General features: G+C 36.3%; 1 protein-coding gene and 1 long non-coding RNA gene across 9 annotated transcripts in view; one reads left to right on the top strand and one right to left on the bottom strand.

Annotated features, from left to right (window-relative positions):
* KCNH7 (potassium voltage-gated channel subfamily H member 7) overlaps window positions 1-17,978 on the bottom strand; it is a 488,027-nt gene that overhangs the window by 460,192 nt on the left and 9,857 nt on the right. The gene's annotated exons all lie outside the window — the stretch shown is intronic.
* The window catches only part of LOC121030626 (uncharacterized), a 70,087-nt gene that overhangs the window by 44,941 nt on the left and 7,168 nt on the right, over window positions 1-17,978 (top strand). For 2 of the 3 annotated variants that reach the window (XR_005790331.1, XR_005790329.1), the window contains exons 5-7: window positions 1,352-1,562; window positions 11,926-12,054; window positions 14,388-14,629. This is a non-coding gene — a long non-coding RNA (uncharacterized LOC121030626). The remainder of the gene's footprint in view (window positions 1-1,351; window positions 1,563-11,925; window positions 12,055-14,387; window positions 14,630-17,978) is intronic. The other variant, XR_005790330.1, reaches the window with a different exon arrangement.

The following is a 17,978-nucleotide window of genomic DNA, read 5'->3' on the forward strand; positions in this document are numbered from 1 at the left end:
TATATAACATATATATATGTGTTATATATATATATATACAACATATATATGTGTTGTATATATATATATATATATATATACACACACACAGATATACACACACTTATGTGTGTGTATATATAACGTGTGTGTGTGTGTGTGTGTGTGTGTGTGTGTGAATGACTTTCAATTTGGTAATTACACCCAGTATAGCCATCCCTGTTAATAAAATTCCAAAACATCTCAGCATACTTTGGTAAACAGCCACTAATCATGGCTTTCTGTATGCTGCCCGCCCTACCCTGGCTGCACCAGATCCCATAGACTACCACGTGATCCAGCTACGAGGGGATTATTCCTGGCACACGAGAGACTGCCAGGATCCTGCTCCAGCATATGCTTGGTTGGCTCCCTACTTTTCTGGGAAGTAGTCTTTTCTAGCTAGTGGTCTGTTTGATCTAAGTCCATGTCTTACAGATTGATTAATATTTCTTCTCTCTTCTTATATAAGTAAAACAAAACAACCAAAAACAAAAAAACCTAGCCAGAGCACTGTTATGATTCCCAACCTTAGAATCCTTTATCTTTTAAAGTACTATACATGCATTTCAGTGGCAGTTATACTGAGTTTTAATTAGTTTCTAATCAAAATGAGTAATAAGATTTGTATTGGAAGCTACTTCAGTAATGAACCCTTCTATGTTTAGATTTCTCAAACACCTTGTGCTATAATGTAATCCTTAATGAGAAAGAAACTAGATTATTGAAATATTATATGATGAAAACTTCCTCCCCTAACTATCATTTAGGAATTAAAGGGAGAAATGATTTAGAAAAAAACAAGCTGCAGACACCTAAACCTTCAGATAAAATAGATAACATGACTCTTGATACCATTACTTTTTCAGTGAGGCAGAAATACTTCAACAGAACATATACACAATTAAAAAGTTAAAGTAACTAAGACACAATCTATCAAATGAAGCTAGTAGCAAATGGAATAGTGTGTCTTCAAAACACTGACCAGTCACCCACCCAAGAGATGGAGTTTTAAAAAAAAAAAATGAATGTTTCATTATTTTCCACAATTGGGCGAATTAAGAGAGCAATCAGCAGGGCAGATCCTGCAGGAAGAAAATATCATTAACTGTGGTTTCTTTAATTGTCCTACCACCAGTGTCCTCTTAGGCACAACTGGGAGCCAAAAGGGCACAGAATGATAATAGTTTGCACCATGGTGGTGCTTCAGATAAAGCGTAATCTCTAAAGATTGTACTCAATTTCTGAAACTGTAGTCAGAAAAACACACAGACTCCAAAAGTCTAGCTGCAACTAGAATGTACCGTCCTCAGTTAATTTTTTTTCTCCACAGTGAACATGAATTGTCTTCGTGGCACAGCTAAGCCTGAATGATGTTAACATTTCACAGAGACACAACTATAAACATTCTCCAAAACTATCTGCAACAGCTCATTACCCAAAACTACCTGCAAGGACTCATAAAGCAAAATAAGTCAGACTCACCAACTTAAATGGATTAATATTGTTTCATTTCCAATGTCCCTGTCGATGCTCTGTGAGATGTGAGTTCCTTTCTTACTGACACTGCTGCAGTGTCATTTTATGGCAAATAGTGATGCCTTACTATTTTAATATACAGTACAAGTAGCACCATTCCTTCTCAAGGGCTTAAATCAATTTATAGATTTGTACACTTCATGTATTATATTGGAAAAAAGAAAGTGTTATGAAAGGTTGTTTAAAAAGCACCAAAAGAGCAAATGAAATGCTCGGCAAGGAAATACAAAGCTACATGATTGTTCAAACTCAGTAAGAAATGCCAATTTGAAATTCAGGCCAAGTGTTCCTCGTCTTCAAGGAAGCAAAAACTGACTCTGTTGATACTTGTAAGAGTATTGTTTGTTTGAGTGCATGAGCAAGAAGACAATGGGGAATCAGCCCTATTTTAGAAATTGGAAGATACGGGCCCTGGTCTTGATTTCAAGTGAGCTTGGACAAGTTGCTTGGCCTTGCCTCCTCTGTAAAATAAAGGTTTTTGAAAGAAAGAAGGAAGGGAAGCGGGGAGGAAGGGAGGGAAAAGGGGAGGAAAAGACGCAGGCAGGAAGGAAGCTGGTTAGTCAGTTTCCATTTGGGGAACTGCTACTCTGGGCCAGGAACCATTTGTCCACTTCCTAGAAAGTATAATGCGGGATCCGAGTTCCTCACCACCTTAAAATTTTGTGATTCTGCAGCAGTTCATCTTTAGATACTATTGTTTTAAATGGATTTTAAAACAGGGGGGAAATGCCATTATCATCATTATCTTATTTTCCATGCGGCTTAATGTAGTTACTTCACCAAAGAGATGAGGTGTGGAAGGCAAAATCAGCCCCTATTAGCTTCTACTTTTGAAAAAGTAAATCTGTTGTTTGGAACAAAGACCTGTTATCTATAGAGGGTAAGTTCTTTTATCTGTGTATCTGTCAATATATGGTCTCACACAATAAGGTATAATGAATTCCAGTGTTGCCGCCTTTGTTACAGAGACAATTAGGGTGTCCTGTTATCCATTATTCATCACTCTTGCCTTAGCTCCAAATAGAACAGCAAACACATCTAAGGAATAAATATTCTTCACACTGAAGAATTCATCCTTCTAGGATCACCATGTCTAGTCTCAGATAACCCTCTTGAACTTGTGCTTGTCAGAGATTTCATTGGCATGTTTTCTTTTGAGGGGATGAAGCAGGAGTGTTTCTCTCTCTCTCTCTCTCTCTCTCTCTCTCTCTCTCTCTCTTTTTAAAACATTCTTCTTTCTATTATTCCCTCATTGACTTGAAGCAGTTTTCCTACCCTCCTCACTTTCCACATCAGGCCCATGTATGGGTTTTCTTTGTACTTCACAGCTTTGTTTTCCTACATATTTCCCCCCATTCTCCATCTCTACTTCTGTTTTTTGCCTCTTCCAGTAACAGAAACAAATACGAACTTTGTCTTTTATACTCTGAAAATTATATTTTTTACAGGAAGTAATCTCTCCAAACATTTCAAATTTAAAGACCAGAGATCCTAATCTAATGTTTACTACAATTAAAGGAGAGAATATACCTTATCCTCTTATTCTAAACATGCTGGTTCAGTTTAGAATGAAAGGAACAGAATTACCAGTGAATCCTCTGTTTAAAGCAGTGAAGTTTTAAGATTGCAAACCAATAAAAGTAATCAGAATGATAGTAATAAAAAATGAGAGGGGTGCCTGGGTAGCTCAGTTGGTTAAGTATCTGACTCTTGATTATGGCTCTGGTCATGATCTCAGGATTGGGAGATCAAGCCGCGTGTCGGGCTCTGCACTGGGAGCAGAGCCTGCTTGACTCTCTCTGCCCCTCCCCTGCTCTCTCTCTTTCTGTCTCTCCCCAAAAGAAAACACACACACACACACACACACACACACACACACACAAACACACACACAAAGAGACACATGAGAGGCACCTGGATGGCTCAGTTGTTTGAATATCTGACTCTAGGTTTCTGCTCAGGTCTTGGTTCTAGAGTCCTGGGATCAAGCCCTGAGTTGTGCTCTGCGCTGAACATGGAACCTGCTTAAGATTCTTTCTTTCTCTCTCTCTCTCTCTCTCTCTCTCTCTCTCTCTCTCTCCCCCCTGCCTCCTCCCTCCCCCAAAGCTTGTGTGTGCTCTCTCTCTAAAAATCAATCAATAAATAAATGAGACACATGACATTTTTTCCAAAGATATAAATATGCAATAATAATCTTTAGTGATCTATCACATGACAAAATAATTAGGATATAGTTCAACTCTCATTATGATAAATGTGAGCAAACACTCCATCATTAGGAAAATCTTGTGAAGTAATGCAATCGTGTATGCACTAGGTTTTAGGTATGGTTTTGAACTGATCTTACTCTATTAAACATAAAGAGGAATAAAAGAAAGTAAGGAACACAACAATTGGGTCAGAATGCCCTGATTAATTATGCATACTGAAAAGCAAAGGGGCACCAAAGGATGGCCACTAAGGAAAACTGGCTTCCCTTTGTGTCAGTCTCAAACGAGTCAATAAAATATTAAATCTACATCTCAAACACGTCTGTCTCAGCTCTAGCAATCACAAATAAACTTTTCTTTCTTTAAAATGTTAGTTTATTTATTTTTTTTTTTGAGAGAGGGAGAGAGAAAGAGAGAGAAAAAATTGAGCATGCGCACAAGCCGGGGAGGGGCAGAGAGAGAGGGAAACACAGAATCTGAAGCACGCTCCAGGCTCTGAGCTGTCAGGGCAGAGCCTAATGCATGAACGGTGAGATCACGACCCGAGCCAAAGATGGACACTTAACCATCTGAACCACCCAGGTGCTCCATAAAGACATACTTGTCAATTTAATCAACACTATACCTTGGGGGCAGCTATATTAATCTCAGTAAAGCTATACATTTAAACATGCTTTCTTTCAATCTTCAAAGAAAGCTGGGCCATTTTAGATTTCAGTATTTTGGTGAAGAAGAGATGTATGTGACCACATGAGTAGCATGTGTGTATCTTTTGGATTACACGATTTCCTATCACTTATATTCTCTAGATCAAAACATTCTAGTTAGAAATCTGCCTTACTAAAGAAACCTTTTCTACCATTGCATTTTCCTCTTTACTGACATTTGTCTTATTTTAGTAGAACTCTTTGGATCTACATTTAACAACAACAACAAAAACAAAAAAGGACTCTCATTAAAACTGCCATTCCTGCCTTACCCATAATAGAATCTTGAAAACTATAAGCAGAAATCAATAGAGAGTACCCTACCCTGAAGGACTCAGAGATTATTGAAGATCCGTTTGTTACTTAAAAATAAAAATAATGTCCTTAAACAAAAGTGAAATACCATTTACTAATGTAGGAAAGAAAGAAATACAATTGGTTTAGATATAGTTTTAAGAGGATGACATAAGGATTTCAAATTATGAATTACCACTGTTACCAAGGGTGAAATTCGATAGAAAATAGGCCACCACATAGTAAAGCAATAGATTTAGTGCCTTTGAGGCATTACTAAAATCTGAGAGGCCACTGGGGAAAATAAACACAACTAGTAGCTAATCAAATGTGTAACTCTTATTTCCAAATACTGAAAATAAATCCTAGTTGGTATTTCAAGATACTTCTAATGTTTTTCATCTTTGAAAAAGAAGATAGGAAATGAGTTATTGGTTGTGATTTTTACTGCTATGATGAAAATCCAATATATAGACTACTACATATAATGTTAATTCCCCTATACATGAAAGTAAGTGCCCTGGATTTGAAGAATGTGTTTCCTTTGATGCATTTATTTAAGTCATACTAAAGTCTGCGTAATGGTTGTATGGTTATAGAAAAAAACTACGTGACTCTGAATGTATATAGTGACTTTATTATATTCAGGGAAAATGTATATACAGTGTAAAGGAAATTTAAATATACAATCTGTTAAGTATGGACTAATATAAAGACTCATATAATCAACACACCAATCAAGATCTAAAATGTGTCCATCACTTCCAAAAGTTTCTATGTGCTCCCCTCCAGGCCGTTCCTACTCCCTCTACCCCACAGGCAACTACAGTTTTGACTTCTATCACCATAGATTAGCTTGTTCTTCCTAACTTTGAGCTTTATATAAATAGAATTATGCAGTATTTATTCTTTTATTTATGGCTTTTCTGCTCAACATATTTATGAAAATCATTTATAATGTTTCTCTTTCATATGAATAGTTTGCTATTCCTTCGATGGTTATACCACAATTTATTTAACCAAATGCCTGTAGATGAACACTTGGGTTGTTTGCAGCTTTGAGCTATTACAAATGAAGCTACTATAAACATTTTACACAAACAACTTTGCGGGACATATACCTTCATTTATCTTGGATGAAGACCTACCAAGAAAAGGAATTGCTGGATCATAAGGTAGGTGCATGTTTAATTTTATAATGAAACACTAAACAGTTTTCCCAAGTGTTCATACCATTTTGTAATCCCACTGGCAATGTATGAGAGTCTCAGTTGCATCACATTCTCACCAACATTCGATGTTGTCAGTCTTTTAATTTGATATATTCTGATGAGTGTTAAGTAGCATCCTACTTTGGTTTTAAATTGCTTTTCCCTTTTCATGTGCTTAGTGGCCATTCTGTATTTTTCTTTTGTGAGGTATCCATATGAATCTTTTGCCCATAATTTTTATTTAGGCTGTTTGTCTTTTCATTACTGATTTGTAGACATAAACGTATATTTATTATATGTTGTATGTTATATGTTATATAGTATATAGACACATCTATTTAAAATATAATTCCTTTGTCAAATAAATGAATTGATGATATTTTCCTCTCAGGTTATGTCAATTTTCATTGAAGTACATAAGTTTTCAATTTTGACGATGTCCAATTCATCATTTTTCTTCTAATGGATAATGCCCTTTTTATACTTTCTTAGAAATCTTTGCCTACTCAAAGTTACAAACCTTTTTGTGGTTGTTTATTTCTAGAAACTTTATAGGTTTAGCCTTTATGTTTAGATCTACAAACCATATCAAATTAATTTTTGTGCAAAATATAATGTAAGGACCAAGATCTACTTTTTCTTATATATTTTTCTAGTTAATCTAGCTCATTTGTTGAACAGATTGGTGTTTCTCCCCATTGAATTACTTTGGTGCCTCTATCAAAAATCAATTAACTATATATGTGAGGATCTATTTATGGACTATTCTGTTCCACTGATCTATTTTACTACACTATATGCCAATACTCTACCATCGTGATTACTGTAGCTTTACAGTAATTCTTAAAATCAGGCAGTTAGAGTTCTCCAATTTTGTTCTTTTCTGTAACTGTTTTGGCTATTAGATATCCTTGGCATTTTCATACACGTTTGTGAGTCAACTTGTTACTTTATATTAAAAAATCTATAATTTTGGTTAAGATTATACATTGATTTGGGAAGACTAGACACCTTTACAATATTGAGACCTCCAATTCATGAACATGTAGTATCTCCTTTATTATTTGCTCCTTAAGTTCTCTTAATAATATTTATAATTATTTTAGTGTAGATGCTTTGCATGTTTTTGTTACATTTATTATATTGGTGCTGATTTTAAGACTATTTTTAAGTTTCACTTTCTAATTGTTGAGCCAAACCATGTAAAAAAAATGGCAAGACAAGTGATGAAAGTAACATCACCAATAATGGGACAAACTGACATTAGGTGCTTCTGGTGATATTCTGAATAGGACACACCATCAGTTATATTTTATACATGACAAAAAGCCACAATCTGAATTAAGTTATGATGATTTGCCAAACAAATTCAAACTGAACATTCTATAAAACAGCAAGCCCTTATGCTTAAAGAATGTCAATGACAGAAAAGACAAGAAAAGCTGAGGAAGTCACTCACTCATCCATTTAAGGGGGACTAAAGAGACATGACAACAAACTGCAATGTATGATATTGGTTTAAATCCTGAATTGTTAAAAACAAATTAGCTAAAAAGCAATACAGGGACAATTGTCAAAATTTGAAGGATATACTAAATGACAGTATTGTATCAATGTAAAATTTCCTGATAATTTGATAATTAAGCTGTAGTTACATAAAGGAATTTTCTCATTATTAGTAGAAAAAAATATTGAAATATTTAAGGATGAAAGGTTCATGATCTGTGCAAGTGATTTTCTTTTCTTTTTTTAAGTTTATTTTTTTATTTTGAAAGACAGCACGAGTCGAGAGGGGCAGAGAGAGATAGGAACGGAGAGAATCCAAAGCAGGATCCACATTGACAGCACAGAGCCCAATGTGGGGCTCAAACTCACAAACCATGAGATCATGACCTGAGCCGAAACCAAGAATCAGACATTTAACTGACTGAGCCACCCAGGTGGCTCTGTGCAAGCAATTTTCAAGTGGCTCAGCAAAATAAGTAAACAGACATAAAAGAGCAATGTGTATATGTCATACAGAAAATGTAGAGAGAGATAAAGCCAAATTGTAAAAAACAGCTGAATCTGTATATTACAGTAATATGACAGTTCACTGTAATATTTTTGCAACTCCTGTGTAGGGCTGATTATTTTTGAAAACAAAAATTTTAATTAAAGTGATCATAGCAGAATCAGACATATGGACCTTTACCCATAATTTTATTTATTTGTTTTTTTTTTTTTCACGTTTATTTATTTTTCAGAGAGAGAAAGAGCGTGAGGCGGGGAGGGGCAGACACAGAACCCAAAGCAGTCCAGGCCCTAAGCTGCCTGCACAGAGCCCTACGCAGGGCTTGAGCCCACAAGCCATGAGATCATAACCTGAGCCGAAATCGGATGCTTAACCAACAGAGCCACGCAGGCACCCCTCAAAATTTTAAAAGGATAATGTTGATCTGGGTACCATTTGAAAGATAGTAACACATCTTGCTTTCCAGTTGCCAAAGCTTTTGCCATGTTCAGCTCATTACACTTTGTTTGGACGCAGGACACTGTTTCCTTGGAACAAAGAGCTGAGAAAGAATGCAGGCTAAGGAACAAGAAGAAATCGCTCCTAAACCAAAACTAGATGCTGCTTTTTCCTGTGACAACCTTTTCATTAAGGCTAAATTGAAAGTAGTGCTGATTTGAAAGCCTGTGTGTATTTTTTCCATCATAGTTCATTAAGAGGGGGAGACATTTCAGCCAAAAATATGATCACCCACCAAAATGCAACTTCCATTACCACATATAAATTCTTCAATTTATTTATTTAGGTGTTTCTTTATTCCATAAACTTTTATTTAGGAAATATAAAGCGAATGAGACTCCACAGATGGACAGGAAAACAGAGCAGTGTGGAGGGTGTAATTCCCCATATCCCATTTATTCTGCCCACACTCTTCTGGTAATGTTTCATCACGGGCAATGACCTCAACAACCAACAGCATTTTTTTTTTTTTAAAAGGCTGTTAGTAGAATCTGGGAGGAAAGAAGGGCTTTTTCTCATTATTGTTATTTATAGCTATTTTTTGCGGTTGTCTTCCCTTTTTGGATTGTAGCACTGTAAAAGCTAAATTTGTTTACAAACCCAATATTCCCATTCAAAGATGACTTCTTTCATGTTTGAGTATCTGGAAAAATACAAACAATATGAGAATCCCAGTAGTATTACTTTCGCTTAACTTTCCTCTGCATAACAATGTCTTACGCCTTAATTTTGATTTTTTGATAATTACATCTTTCTCTTTAAATCTGGAAATACCAATTTCCACTTAAACTCATGAGAACCAATAAGTGTAGTGTGTACTGCCAAGTCTGAATGATTTAATTATTTTTAAATTGTTTTTATTAGAATGTTAATAACTTTCTGCTTTAATGCTATCTGTCCCAACTTCTCTGGGGTTGTTCCTCCCACTTAATAGATATCTTTTAGACAACAAATCGTAGACACAAAGGAAAGCTAATTTTATCACAGGATTACAAATAGACCAACACAAATGACTAAGGCCTGACAGAGAAGCTGGAAAAAAGATGGTTGGTCACACACCCTGTGCACACCCATGCTGTAACAGATTCCAAGATAAAGATCCTTTTTAGGACTTCTGAGAGTCAGAGGTATTTTATAAAGGACTGTTGGCATTCAACAACGAGCTCAGTCTCTTCGCTTTTAGTCCATTCTGCTCTCATGACTCACTGTGGTTCATAAAGTGGCTGATGTTAAGTCCTTTACTAAGAACCTTCAACATGGTATTTATAGAAAGATTCATTTGTAGTCTTACTTCAAAGAGGTCAGCAGGTGCAATATACGCTTTGGAGGAATTCTGACTCATTTCTCCAGATTGCAAGATACTGTCTTTGTCTACACGGTAAGCATTTTAGGCATCACAAGAATGAGTAGCTACACTTTTAAACTCACTACTTTCAAAAATCTACAAAATGTTCATGAAAAGTCTGTACTATAGAATGGTATACATTTTGAAAACCTGATACACAGTGCCAGATACAGGTTGTATTTAGAGTGTTTATATGTCCAGTTTGTCTGGACAGTTCTGGATTTTTCCTATTTTCTTGGTATAATTATCAATAACCTCCCCTTTTACTTTAAAAAGAATCCTACTTTGGATGATAGATTATATGATCACCTTAGCTATATTTAGGTATTTATATCCATATATTTTCTTCCAATCAATTGGTTTCTATTAATTTCACATCTTGGTTCTAAATAAGATTATTTCTAACTTCCCACAAAATCCTAGGGGGGAGGAAGGGTGGAGTGAACTTACACCTCATTGTGACTTGAACTTTTGCTCTCAAAACACACAGGTTTCTGGAATGCCATTACTAGAATTGGTTGCAATGTAGCTGAAAGACAGATGTGCACAGAGCCCAAGCTGCCCAGACTGCTGACATTTTCAGGGCAACCACACCTAAAACAAGTTTCAGCATTTCAAAATAGGTCTAAGAATAAATTATAGGTCTAAGAATAAATTATACAGGATTTGACTGAGGCCATATTCTCCAAGATAAAAATCTCTGGGATTTCACATGTAAAATGTTTACGAAACACTGCTGATTTCTTCCTTTACCTACTGACATCAAAATTTGGTTCACATTTTTTATTCAGTCACATATGCAGCTCTGAATTTCTTTTTGCGCACAACACTCAGTGAGCATATTGACTTAATATGCATTTTAACCCAATTCTTTTTCACACATTTTTTTTCCTGTTCATATTATTTTATTTGTTAACACTTACATTACACTTACTAGGTACTGGGAGCTGTTTTAAGTGCTTTTACATATATAAACACATTTAGTCCTTGCAAAACCTAGAAGATAGGTTCTAGTATTACCATAGTCCCCATTCACTGATGATGCATCTGAGGACATGGTAGTTAGGTAACTTGCAGCTCACACAATAAATATGTTCAATATTTAGACCCAGGCACCCTGACTCTAGAGTCCGTGACCTTAGCTACCATGCTATGCTCCCTCTGTATCATCCTTTTCCAATAAGCAAGAGATGACTTCCACTTTATTGAAGCAGTAACTGACAGATCAGATGGTTAAGAGAGTTTACCTCATGTTTATGTTAATTCATATATTTAAAGAGATTATTTATTGAGTAGCTACTTTTTGCAAGGCACTGAATTAGGCGGTGGGGAAAGAGGTGAATTCGTTTCTAAAACACCAGCGGCAGGCATCTAACTGCATTTAAGAAAAGAAAATCCGAAGCTTCCAGATGTAAAACGTTTGCACGCCTGAAATCAAGAAACAATTGACGCTTTTCTGTCAAGAAGGGACGTGAGTCTACAGATGTGTACACTGTGTGTGTCAGGGCCAACACACGGACAGGAGGCATGCTCAGTGGTGTTCTGGAGTTGAGTCCATAGGCTCTGAAGGAAGACAACGTGTACTTCAAGTGCGGCTATGTTACACGCTACTTGAGTCGTTTTGGGAAGTTTATTGGCTTCATCTTTCCAATCTGTAAAATGGGAACACCTACCTCATAGGAAGTTATGAGGATTAGAAAAAAAAATGAGATTTTAGAAGAGTACTAGCACATTGTATGTGCTCAATAAATGATGGTTAATATTATTTAAAATGCTGAAACCACACTTTATTATTTAATCCAGATCAATTATAAAATAAGATATAAGTTGCCACAGATAATTCAACCAGCCCCGTCTTAACTCACTTGCAAGATACCACTATGCACGGATGTAAACAGACTAAAATCAACAAAAAGAACACCAACCCAGGATCTTATTTTCTCTTAAGTTATGCTTAAATTAGTTGTAGTGATGGGGAAGGGGTGATTTATTTCAATTCTGGAACAGAGGGACTAGTAGCAAGGAGGTCCTGCCTGATTATATTATAATGTCGTTACTTAAAACATTTTTTCTCTCTTTTTTTTTTTAGTCTATGTTTCTTGGATTCTTTAACATAAGTTAGCACATATGACTTCTGCTGGAATGAAAATGACATGCCTGGAATTTCTTTTGTTTGCCTCTTCCAGGTAAACCAACATGCAGCTAAAGTAGTTAAGAGGTAAAAGTTTCATCTTCATTCTTTATATTTTAATTTTTAAATTCTATAACCTCAGATATTCTAACTAAAATCTCTAAGCCTTCTCTTCTGGAAAAGAAATGTTTTTAAATGTTACTAGCAATTTATCAAATGACGTATGAGAAATATTTATGAAAATATGCTTGCCTATTCTTTTACACTTGAGATTAGTTTTCTGAGGCTGAGCTGTAGCTCAACCAAATATTTATCTTTATTTTCTATGATTGAAGACAAATCAAGAATGACATTACGAAACTTAGAGTAAAGATTTAGAAAACATAATCAGTATCCATTACATTTTCAAAAAAAATTTAGATTAATAACAAAAAGTACTAACAGAACTTTCTATATGAAATATTCTCTGGAAGGAAATTCATTGCTGAAGTTATCGGCATCCTCAAAGGAGAGAATAATTAAAACAAAATGTTGTGCAAGTCACACTATACTCACATTGCTGTGAATACATTTAAAATAATGAATGTTGGTGGGTATGAAATTTCAGTAGGGCTCACTACTGCTTCTGCTCACTCTAGAAACATGAACTGCAAAGAAACAAGTCCTGCCATTTTAGAGGGAGAACTGAATAGAAGCCAGCTAACAGGACAGTTGAGGCTGTGCATCATTAGTGGCATTTTTGTGTAGTCCTTCACTCAGGGAGCAAATTCAGAGAGGAGCAATCTGGGAATCCATAAATCCTACTGAGCCTTGGTTAAGTGACATTCATTATAAAGAACACCTGGAGGGAAGACCCGAGAATTGAGTCACAGCTAGAAAGATCAGATTACCTGAGCTCTGCATGTCTCGGTTAAGTAAGGCAGCCTAGGAAGAGAACGATCTTTCTCTGCAGTCATTTCGGTAGTGTTATACTGGAGAAAGTTACAGGCTTGTCTAATACTATGTGGAGTTTCTTTCGCTTGCATATTTCCCACATATTATTGTGTGTTTTGAACATTTGATGTCATTTATAGTTTACAAGTACATTTTGTATCTGTTACATGGTATTTCAGCTGAATGTTTATTATGAGTTTTACTACCTTTCATGTCTATCACTTCGAATCTAAGCAAAACTATAAATATTTAAATATATATATATATATATATATATATATATATATATATATAGTATATATTCAGATGCAAACTACCAAATAAAAACTCTTTCCACTAAACAAGATTTTAATCATAGAGAGATAATACAAAATACTGAAAATAACTTCAAATCCAACTTATTCCAAAAAGAAAGGAGAAAATGCTCACAGAATCCTGCTAAGTAGCCAATAATTACTACTAGTTTCTGAATCTGAGGCTTGGAAAACTGTCAGCAAGTTACTGAAATGAAAATGTGAATGTGAAGAGCAGTTTTTGGAAAAGTGACCCTGGTGTGGGATGAGGCGTCCAGTATGCACAATCAGCTACTGGGAGACTTCCATAGCTCCCTAGGTTTGGCAATACTGAGCACTAGTTTCTTTAAATAAGAAAATAAATGGCCTCAATGGTTTCTACATGTGTTTTTCAATAAGGATTGCAGGTTAAATTCAGTGATGGAACAGTAAGATTCTATTTTTATTGGGTCAAAATTTTTTGAAAGAACTCCCAGCTTTACATGGTAAGTGTGCACAAGAGGTACAGAAGGTTGTTTTTTTTTTTTTTAATGTTTATTTTTGAGAGAGAGAGGGAAGGAGAGAATGAGCAGGGGAGGGGCAGAGAGAGAAGGTGACAGAATCCAAAGCAGGCTCCAGGCTCCGAGTTATCAGCACAAATCCCGACGCGGGGCTCAAACTCACAAACCACGAGATTATGACCTGAGCTGATGTCCGACGTTCAACCAACTGAGCCATCCAGGTGCCCCAAGGTACCAAACATTTTTAAGATACACATGTTGTTTTACGCAACAAGTATACCTCTAGGAATGAGCATTAAGGAAAAAAGATAGCACAAGTGTGCAGGAGAGACAGACTCTTTGTATGTGTTTACAATTGTGAAAAGTTGATAATAACGTATCGGTAATATTTTATTCCCTTTAGTGTAATACTGTGTGAATATTAAAATAATTTATGTACTGTCCATGTGTTAAATGTTATATATTCATTAATTTCTCAGTGAGGAAAACAGGCTACAGCTTGGTATACACAGTGCTATCCTGTGTGTGTGCATGTGTGTGTGTGCACGCGTGCACGTGTGCTCATGTGCACATATGTGTGTGTAGAAACACACACACAGGACAAGGTTGCCTGAGGGATTTATTCTTTAGGTTCAAGATTATTAGGTGTTTTTTTTTTCTATTTGTTCTCTGTATTTTCTAATTTTTTGACAAGGGAGTTAAATCACTGTAAGAGAGAGTGGAGATATGAAGTCCTTGTTGAGGTGGTGAAATCCTGTATCAGGATGTGACTGATGAAGTGTCTGCTGATACCAAACAGGCCTTGCGATCTCAACTTACGACTCTGGGTTTGGGGAAAAGAATGAAATGCATTGGGAAGCCAATGTAAGTCTGAGGCTGTTCTTGGTATTTACAGAAAGACTACAGAAAAAGACATCAGAATAATGGCAAGGATTTGTAAGTGTTTTATTATAAGTATTCAACTAAGGAAATTCAGGGAGGGCTGGGATTGCTTAAAATGTGCATATATTATTATAAGAACATGTAGACATGTTCTTTCCTTCATTGATGTGAAGATGTCCCATCAGAATCTGCTCCGTAGGCATTAAACATCAATCTAGACTGTCCTGACCCTTTACCCCTCTCCTTCTAGACCAACTGAAGAAGGGTGATTAGTTATGTCTTTTCAGGAAGAGAAACAGGTCAAGTATTAGAATAAATTGCTTCATGATGCAGAAACCATATGGCAGCCAAGTTACTAAGTTAATTATTAAACAATGCGGGTTTTCAATTTTTACAATTCTCATACCAAGCAAAATGACTGGCACAGAATGTTGAATGAAGGAGACTGCTGTAAAACGTGCCACCTAGCATTTTCATTGGCAAACAGTGTATCCCCGGGTTCTTTCAAATTTATTTTTTTCTCTCCCTCCATTGCCTCTTTTTTACATAAGAGCCTTAACAAATCTCTTCAACACTGAGTGAAAGAGACAGACATAGAAACAAATTATTACAAGATAATTTCATAAGTGTTCTAACAGAGATAAGAAAAAAGTGTTAGAATATGTGGACAAGGTTGCCTGAGGGATTTAGAGAAAACCATGCACAGGAGAGGGTGGTGGCCTCTGGGCGGAAGGAGCTCAGAAGCACAAGATAATTGGATGTGTAGCAGGAACTGAGACTGACATTTGGAACCAGGATGAAGAAAACTGGAGGTATTTTAAATCAGCCGGAGACTCCCCACCCCAGAAAGTTTATGATTGCCCTTTTATTTTCTATTAAAAATTTTTTAATGTTTATTTATTGTTGTGAAAGAGTCAGAGACAGAGACTTAGCACAAGTGGGAGATGAGGAAGGCAGAGAGAGAGGGAGACACATAACCCGAAGCAGGCTCCAGGCTCTGAGCTGTGAGCACAGAGCTGGACACAGGGTTAGAACCCAGGAAGCACGAGATCATGACCTGAGCTGAAGTTGGAGGCTTAACTGACTGAGTCACCCAGGCGCCCCTCGGATTTCCCTTTTAAATACCAGTGGTGGATCTTGTCAAATCGCATAATTTTCCCAGGAAACAAAACTCTTTTGTGGGAAGAAGAGGGTGAGAGCACAACGGAGCTCCTGCAATTGAATCACGATACCATAAGAATTTTCTTCCACACTTAGATAAGGACTAGACAAATAGTAGTTGAGGAACCTTTAACTAAAATGTCCCCCAAATCTACCTTGACTATATAATTTATAGTCTCAAACAGGAACATTTTGAAAAGGAAAAAAGGATGCCATTAATAATTATGCAAAGATTTTGGCATACACTGGCTATCCTCATTCTACTGAAATTGAGCATCCTACCACATAGAGATCCATTTTGAATGACATAGTTCTGTTTAAAATACAAAATACCTAGGATAAAGCTTGCTTCATTCACCTTCTGGTTCAAATTAATTGAAGCAGATTCACACCTCAGGTAATCGATAAAAGACTATAATTAAGAACTACAATTAGGACATCTAATTACGAAATCGGGTGAGGTTTGAACAGTGTGTCATTTGGAGGCAATAAAGTTTGCAAGCACAGACAAATTTAGATTTTAAACTCATCTCCACTTTCCTCTGTGATCATCAGTACTTTACTTAACTTCTCTGAATGTCAACTTAACCTGTAAAAAGTGATAATATCTACTCCCAAAGCTATCATGAAACTCAGATAATGTAATGTATATAAAGAGCCAGTCACAAGATTGGAACTCAATTAACATTAGTCCTTTGGGAGAAGAGTAATAACGTGGAGGGCTATGGTCTATAAACTGCAACCACAAAACTTAAAACCGGGAGAGCATATCCATGTGTATACAGGACCTAAATGAATATACAGTTCAAGAGTATCTGATTAACACTATTAAAGAAAATGGATGGTGTAATAAGAATTTGGTAGTAAAATTGGAAGAAATTTTTCACTAATTTAGCTAAGAGAAGTAATGGGAACCTGATGAAAAATTATTCATACAACATATGATGTCACGTAGCTCTAACACTTATTTTATTGAATTGATGTAATCTTAGTATATGAAAAAACCCAAGGATTGTGATTTCAATATGTGATCTTTTCTAACACAGATGGATTTTTATTTTTTCTTTTAAAATTTTTTAATGTTTATTTATTTTTGAGAGACAGAAACAGAGTGTGAGCGAAGGAGGGGCAGAGAGAGAGAAAGAGAGAAAGACACAGAATCCAAAGAGGCTCCAGGCTCTGAGCTGTCAGCACAGAGCCCGATGCGGGGCTCGAACTCACAAGCCGTGAGATCATGACCTGAGCTGAAGTCAGACGCTTAGCTGCCTGAGCCACCCAGGTGCCCCTATTTTTTAAAATAAAAATACCCTAGTTTGTCCTCATTCTTTTTTAAGTTTATTTATTTATTTTAGAGAGAGAGAGAGAGAGAGAGAGAGAGAGAGAGAGAGAGAGAGCATGAGCAGGGGAGGGGCATAGAGAATGGGAGAGAGAGAATAATCTCAAGCTGGCTCCACACTGTCAGCATGGAGCCCAATGCAGGGCTCGAGCTCACAAACCATTAGATCATGACCTGAGCCAAAACCAAGAGTCGGATGCTTAACTGACTGAGTCACTCATGCTGTTTGTCCTAGATCTTATTCTTTACTTGATCTTTGAGAAATTGATTATGAAACCACCACGATTTTTATACTTTTTGTCATCACTCTAATCATCCTGGGTCATTAGTACAGACTTCACTGAATATAATTAAGAAGGGTGTTTTGAACACAGAAGTCAAACGTCAGTATCAGAAGCAACAACCATTCTAAGTTACCTCCAACCCAGGCAGTTATTACATGTTTCTCAAAACCAATTAATTATTCCAAACATGAAAGAATCCATGTCTTAGGAAAACAAAATCGGACAAACAGAAATACTCCCAAATGGAGCTGTCTGGGTGGCTCAGTCAGTTAAGTGTCTGGCTCTTGGTTTCGGCTCAGGTCATGATCTCACAGTTCATGAGTTCAAGCCCTTTGAAGGGTTCTCCACTGGCAGAGTGTAGCCTTCTTGGGATTCTCTCTCTCTCTCTCTCTCTCTCTCTCTCTCTCTCTGTCCTTCCCCCACTCACACTCTCTTTTTCCCTCAAAATAAATAAACATTAAAAAAAAATTCATTATTTCAAAAAAGAAAACACTCCCAATGATTGTCAAGAAAGAAACAAAAACGAAACAGAACAGAAAGAAAAAAAACCCAAATAAAAGCAGCAATGGTGAGAGTCCACCTGCTGTCACAATGGCGTCTGACTGGCCACCCAGAGAAAAAA

This window comes from Herpailurus yagouaroundi, unplaced genomic scaffold (assembly GCF_014898765.1).
Source record: "Herpailurus yagouaroundi ecotype Mexico unplaced genomic scaffold, PumYag 140, whole genome shotgun sequence".
Taxonomy (NCBI): domain Eukaryota; kingdom Metazoa; phylum Chordata; class Mammalia; order Carnivora; family Felidae; genus Herpailurus; species Herpailurus yagouaroundi.